The sequence below is a fragment of the Dipodomys spectabilis genome, unplaced genomic scaffold (genome assembly GCF_019054845.1).
Source record: "Dipodomys spectabilis isolate Male_0828 unplaced genomic scaffold, ASM1905484v1 ptg000282l, whole genome shotgun sequence".
Classification (NCBI taxonomy): Eukaryota; Metazoa; Chordata; class Mammalia; order Rodentia; family Heteromyidae; genus Dipodomys; species Dipodomys spectabilis.
In genome coordinates this window covers 411,523-419,073 of record NW_024870959.1, presented here as the reverse complement: position 1 = coordinate 419,073, position 7,551 = coordinate 411,523, and the positions used below count along the sequence as shown (strand labels likewise).

Genomic DNA, 7,551 nt, shown 5'->3' with positions numbered 1-7,551 from the left:
AATGGTAGCTTTTCCCTGAGGGACAACTCCTGAAACACTCATGGAACCCATTCTCAGGGTTTTATTTATTTATTTTTTTTACTTAGTTTCAATTGTTTGTCTAGGCTGTTGTAGGGAGGGGCAGCCTCTGGCTCTGTTTACCATATGAAGGACATCACTCCACAGAGGTTCCACTGACTTGGTGGGGTGACATTCCCCTGTGTGGAGCTGAGCCTGACAGGTCATGTCTACTTCCTGTGACCTACTAAATGACTCTTGTTTTCTTCCAAGGCCTGAATTGGAGCTAGCTGCTCAGCCCTGGGGAGGTCAGTATCATAGATGGAGATCTCTGGTAGTGGGGGAGGAGCAGCCTTCCCTCCTCTGCTCCCTGAGAAGGAGTAAGGATGTCAGGATTCTACTCATGTAAGAGTGTTGGTTCTTGGGTCATCTCTGGTCTGTGATCTGTAGGATGAAGATATCTGCTCCTTGTCAGTTCTTGCTGGTGTTGAGTAGAATCTGCTCACCAGCCACGTCTGGGGCCTTTGTCATGGACTCTTTCTGTAGGTATGGTGGCTATAGCCACTGGCACTGTCCCTACTGCCACCTCAGCTGTGGCTACTGGCAAGTGCTCAGATCTGTCATCTTGCCTGGATTTTCCCTCTTTGGCCAAACTCTCTGTACTGTGATGGCACACTTGGTGTGACTGGAACATTTAAACTGCTGTCTATGTAAGAGCTTGTTTACCCTCCAGCTTCTCCTCCTCTGTCTTCCCCCAAAACCTCATGATTTTTTTTGAGTGTTTTTTTAGTGAAAAATGTTTTTGGTGTTTATATTTTGGTTTGGCATAAAATGAGCCTACTATTGTCTTAATTTAATAAAAAAAACTTTTTGATTCTATGACAGCATAAATTTTGTGGGTAATGGTTAAGACTAGGTTGCCTTTCTGAAAAAAAAATCACCACCCATAAAAGAGGAACAAAAAGAAAATAACATATGACAGGAAACATTAATCTTAATGGACTAATAGTCTGTCAGTTTGATTTAACTTTTAATCAAAAATTAAAGTAATACTTGATAACGTTTTATTAACATATTTAAATTTCTTCATTCTTATCATTTAAGATTCACTTTATAAAGAAATTCAACAGGTGACAGTGTTTTTCCATGACTTTTCCAAATAAATGATCATTTCATCATTATAGTGTATAGCACAATATACCCAGAAAGCATTTAAGGAAAATTTTTTTCCCATTCTTTGGTTTGCTTCAGTCTGTATTTAAAGCTGCATACCACATCTTACACACTCTATTGTCTGTCTTCTCATTTGAAATATTTCAATAAGTTTTCTTTCCCTAGTTTGTCAGCCAGCAAATCTTTATAAAACAACATGCTTTCATTCATTGTGCTTTCCAAAATATATCTTACAAATGCCAAAATGAAGCACAATCTGAAACATCTGTGGATTTTTCCACCTAGAGTACAAAGTAATCACTTTCCAAACTCCTTAGAACCAGCTGTTTACTGGCATTAATTGTGCTGTCACTTCCATGCTTTAAAACAACAGCATTTGACAATGGCGTACATTTTAATTGGTTTACCACATTTGGTTTGTTTTCAGCAAGGACTGTCTTCACAGAAGATGGTAATAGATGAGGTTTGTAATTATGTATTTTGAAAGGGCTCTAAGTTGTGGATATAGAATATCCATTTCAGTGACTAAATATTTAAATTAAATCCTATAATGGATTTAATTGTGACTAAAGTGTTCTACAATCTAGATATTTTTTAAGGAAATATTGTAATTGTTTCCTTGGTGACAATGTAATTGGAAGACTTAAATTTTTCTTTTTTTTTTATAGTGAAAACGCTGTACAGAGGGGTTACAATTACATGGGCAAGATAATGAGTACATTTCTTTTTTTTTTTTCTTTTTTTTGGGGGGGGTCTGGTCTTGGGGCCTGAACTCCGGGCCTGGGCGCTGTCCCTCAGCTCTTCAGCTCAAGGCTAGCGCTCTACCACTTGAGCCACAGCACCACTTCTGGCTTTTTTCTTTTTGCTTATGTGGTGCTGACGAGTCGAACCCAGGGCCTTGAGCATGCAAGGCAAGCGCTCTACCACTGAGCCACCTTCCCAGTCCATGAGTACATTTCTTATCAAGCATTGTAGCCTCCTCCTTGGTTTCCCCTTCTCATCCCTTCCCATCCTCCCACCCCCACCCCCTCCATGCAATCCTCCTCCCTGCCCCCACCAAAGTTGTAAAGTTCGTTATTCCATATAACGACTTGTACATCTCATTGTTCCAAAGGATCCAACTGTACCCCTATTTAAACGATTTGTTTTTTTCCTTCCCTTCCACAAATTATACCAACCTCAAATACAGTGAAAGCAGGGTTATACCATGGGGGAAGGAAATACAAAGCAACAAAGAAATAATCTTATAAATGTGTAGAAACAATCACCTGAAAGAAAAATTGAATACATATATTAGGGTTCACTTCCCTAAAATCAACTTATCTGACCTTTTCTGCTTGACTCAGACATATACTAGTTATTGCAAATAAGGGAAACCATGGGACCTGAAGTTTCTTTGGTACCGGCTTACTTCACTTAATATGAATTTTTTCTATGGAAGACTTAAAATTTTCATATACTATTGCCATCTTAAATGAAGTGAATGTACCTGGGTTTGCATACAGAACTTTTGGGACAGCATTAATGTTTGAATCTTTGATGGGATTTGATTGGGAATTGTGGCAGGCTTTCATGGTATGAGAAGAAAAAGGATATGATTGGAATTTATAGCAATATCTAGTTGCTTCCACCCCTGGACAAGTCATTATCATTGGTGAAGATGTTGCCATTTGAATTTACAATGCCCCAGAAAGACCTATGTGTTAAAGAAAAATGACTTTCCATTTCCTCCCAGGCGGTGGAGAATACCTGAATAGTTCTTCTGGAGATTAAGTTCTTCAGAATAAAACCTGTGAGAACATGCACTCTCATCTTCTTTCTTCTTTTCTCTTTTAATCATTCTAGGTCAAAAACATTTCTTTTTGACATACTCCTCACCTTGACATTGTCTTGTCACAGGCCACCAAAACAATAAAACCAACTGAACATACACTGAAACCTTCAAACTTATAAATCTGAGTAAGCCTTTCTGTTTAATAAATGGACAATATCATTTATTATGGTAGGTTTTAAAGCTAACACAGAAATCTAGTCTTTCTAACAATGTAGAGTATGTAAAAAATGCTTCATTATAAAATATCTAACTCCAAGTTATATTTTGTGTTTTTGTTTCTGTAGATCTTAGGGCTTAAACTCATGGCCTGACTGGTCGTTTTGTGTTCAAGGCCAGTGCTCTACATAAAATCTGAACTGGAACTCCTTTTCTCCTGGTGTTTAATTGGAAATAAGAATCTAATGAACTTTCCTATTCTGGCTGGCCTATTCATGTTGCATACTTTATGTAATTCCAATTCTCAGCATTATATAGATGTTCCAACTACAATATAAAAAACTTAAAATATACTAAGGATATTTGTAAAGTATAAAATGAGGGAAGAATTTTCATTCTTTAGAAATCTATGCAAAATCTATGCTAAACTATTGATATTTTACTGGACCTTTCCTGCAACCAGTTTGATATAGTTTAATACTTGTCACACCAACTTTCTCTGTATTCTACTGCATATATACTTTTTCACGTATGTTTGTATATGTATACATATATGTATCTATCTATATATGTTCCAATGTGCATCATCGGACTTGAAACTGCTTTGTTTTGCTGTTCAGCAATGAACCTTGTTGGCTCATTCTGTGACAATATCTGTTCTCATTTTCATCATTCCTTTATTTACCAAATCATCAGCCTTCTAAAATCAGCTTCATTTCTTGGGTAAGGTTACCAATCAGTCCAACCAATATCCACCCAGAGGCTTTTAATAAAGCAAGTTTTAAGGAAGAATATAACATGAAGTAACAACTACAGAAATTCCACAGAGACCTGACATCTTTCACATTTCTGTCTTCCTTCTCTTCTCATACTTCAGAAAGTATTGACTAACACTATAAATATACTGCATATAAGTTAAGGATCAGTGTTTTCTTTCCAACCTGAAGCCTTCTTTTCCATGATTCTTGACATAAACTTTTTGGGAGATTTTTTGGATTGTGATGGGATTCCACCCAAAACAAAGCCATGTATATCAAGAAAGTCAATGTTTTCAACTCAGAGTAGTAAACAAAAGAGGGAGAAAATTAAGGTTAGCTATATATGTTAAGCACAAATATAGGCAATATCAAGATATCTTGAAATTGTATACTTTTACTGGATAAAGTGGCTCAAACCTGTACTATTATCTACTGAGAAAACAGAGATTAGAGAATTGCAGTTCCAGGCAAGCCCAGACCAAAAAAAAAAAAGAAGTTTCAGAAACTCTAACCATTTGATGGGTGCTATGTGTTTTGCTTGTGTTAGGAGGACCACAGTCCAAGCAGACCCAGGCATAGTGATACTTACCTCAAAAGAAGCAATCAAGTTACAATCTGCAGGTATGGCAGTAGTAGAGATACCAAAGTTGTAAAGTTCCTTTCATTGTTGCAATGGGTCTACTTGTATCCCTAAACATTTTCCCCTTCCCCTCCACAAATTATGCCAACATCAAAAATGTGTGCTTATGTAAGAAATGCATGATTCTAAAATTTCATGACAATTCTTTTGAACTTACTTTTTTGTGGAATTGACTAAGAAAATCAATTACACCTTCTATATAAAAAATGTTCTGTGCTTAATCCGGCAGCCCATACACTAACATCGGAATGATACAGAGAAGATTAGCATGGCCCCTGCTCAAGGATGACTCGAAAATTAGTGAAGCAATCCATATTTTTTTTTTTTTTTTTTTTTTTATTGTAAAGCTACTATACAGAGGGTCACAGTTACATGAGTGAGGTTATGAGTACACTTCCTCTTGAACATTGTTACCCCCTCCATTGTTTTCCCCCTACCATCCCCTCCCTCCCTCCCTTCCCCGAGGTTCTTTTTTTTTTTTTTTTTTGATTGTGATTAAATGATTACATAATTTCAAAGTCACAAGTTCATTCTAACTTCCCTGGAGCAAATTGTCTACCACAGTCTGTAATATATAACAGTGTTCACATGTTATATACCATATTTGTGATCAGCAGCATGAGGATATTTAGTAGTGGTTCAACCAGATGAGCGGGAGTTCTTTGTTTCTTAAGTCCTGTTAGTTTTGTCGTATCACTAACCTTTTGGATTTAGCATCCACTTATGAGGGAGACCATGTACCGTTTGTCTCTTCGTTCTTGGCTTACCTCGCTCAACATGATTCCTTCTAGCTCCATCCATTTCCCTGCAAATGCCATTATTTTGTCATTTCTAATGGCTGCATAATATTCCATTGTGTATAGATACCACAATTTTTGGATCCATTCATCTGTGGTGGGGCACCTAGGTTGTTTCCATATCCTAGCTATTGCGAACAGTGCTGCAATAAACATGGAGGTGCACGTGTCCTTGTATATTGGTTCCTGTTGTTCAGGGTAGATGCCTAGAAGTGGTATGACTGGGTCGTAAGGGAGGTCAATCTTTAGCTTTCTAAGGACCCTCCAGACTGCTTTCCAAAGTGGTTGTATAAGTGTACATTCCCACCAGCAGTGTAATAGGGTTCCTCTTTCTCCACATCCCCTCCAGCATTTGTCGTTGGCTGATTTGTGGATGTGGGACATTCTGACTGGGGTAAGGTGGTATCTCAGGGTTGTCTTTATTTGCATTTCCTTCACCACCAGGGATGATGAACATTTCCTCATGTGTTTCTTTGCCATTTTTATTTCTTCATTTGAGAAGTCCCTCTTTAGTTCCCTTGCCCATTTAGTAATTGGTTTGTTAGGTTTGGGAGGGATTAGTTTCTTGAGTTCCCTGTATATACAGGATGTTAACCCCTTGTCTGATATATTGCTGGTAAATATTTTTTCCCAATTAGTTGGTTGTCTTTCTAGCTTAGTTGCGATAGATTTAGCTGTGCAGAAGCTTTTTATTTTAAGGTAGTCCCATTTGTCGAGTCTCTCTCCAACTTGTTGTGACCCTGGGACTCTGTTCAGGAAGTTCCTTCCTGTGCCTATTAGTTCAAGTGTCTCTCCTACTCTGTCCTGCAGTAGTTTCAGAGATTCAGGTTTAATGTTAAGGTCTTTAATCCATTTTGAGTTGATGTTGGTGCATGGTGATAGGCTGGGGTCCACTTTTAGTTTTCTGCATGTGGCTGCCCAGTTTTCCCAGCACCAGCGGTTGAAGAGGCTGTGTTTCTTCCATTGTATGTCTTTGGCTCCTTTGTCGAATATCAGCTGGCTGTAGGCCTGTGGATTTATATCTGGATCTTCTATTCTGTTCCATTGGTCTTCGGGTCTGTTTTTGTGCCAGTACCATGCTGTCTTTGTGATTATAGCTCTGTAGTAGAGTTTGAAGTTCGGCATGGATAGCCCTCCCATATTGTCTTTATCCCCTAGAATTGTTTTGGCTATTCTAGGTCTTTTGTTGTTCCATATAAATTTTTGGACTGTTTTCTGTATTTCAGTGATGTACGTCATTGGGATTTTAATAGGAATTGCATTGAATTTGTATATTAGTTTTGGAAGTATCACCATCTTTACTATATTAAGTCGGCCTATCCAGGAGCATGGGAGGTCTTTCCATTTCCTAGTGTCTTCTGCAATTTCTTTCTTTAACTTTTTATAGTTCTCATTAAATAGTTCTTTTACATCTTTGGTTAGGTTAATTCCTAAATATTTTATTTTTTGGGAGGTTATTGTGAATGGGGTTGCTCCCTTTATTTCCCTCTCTTCCTGTGCGTTATCAGTGTATAGGAAGGCAACTGATTTTTGTGGGTTTATTTTGTATCCTGCTATTTTGCCGAAGTGACTTATGATTTCTAAAAGTTTGGGGATGGAGTTTTTGGGATCGTGGAGGTATAGTATCATGTCGTCTGCAAAAAGGGATAGTTTAACTTCTTCTTTCCCTATGCGGATCCCTTTAATGTCTTTTTCTTGCCTTATTGCCCTGGCTAAGGGTTCTAGGACTATGTTGAAGAGGAGTGGAGACAGTGGACATCCTTGCCTTGTTCCTGTTTTTAGGAGGATTGGTTGTAGCTTTTCCCCATTAAGTATAATATTGGCTATTGGTCTGTCATAAATGGCTTTTATTGTTTTTAGAAATGTTCCTTCTATTCCTATTTTCTCCAGAGCTTTTAGCATGAATGAATGTTGAATTTTATCAAAGGCCTTTTCTGCATCTGTGGCGATAATCATGTGATTCTTGACCTTGGCTCTGTTGATATGCTGGATTACATTTATTGACTTACGTATGTTAAACCATCCCTGTGTCTCTGGGATGAAGCCTACCTGATCATAGTGTATTATTTTTTTTATGTGTTTCTGGATTCTGTTAGCTAGAATCTTGTTAAGGATCTTTGCATCTGTGTTCATCAAGGAGATTGGCCTGTAATTCTCCTTTTTGGTTGGGTCTTTGCCTGGTTTGGGGATGAGTGT

The 7,551-nt window shown here is 37.9% G+C and overlaps 1 non-coding gene across 1 annotated transcript; it reads left to right on the top strand.

Moving 5' to 3' along the window:
• The first annotated feature begins 4,771 nt into the window (after positions 1 to 4,771).
• On the top strand, positions 4,772 to 4,878 carry LOC122126541. Its single transcript, XR_006150966.1, has one exon. It is a non-coding gene; the product is annotated as a U6 spliceosomal RNA (small nuclear RNA).
• Positions 4,879 to 7,551: the final 2,673 nt, after the last annotated feature.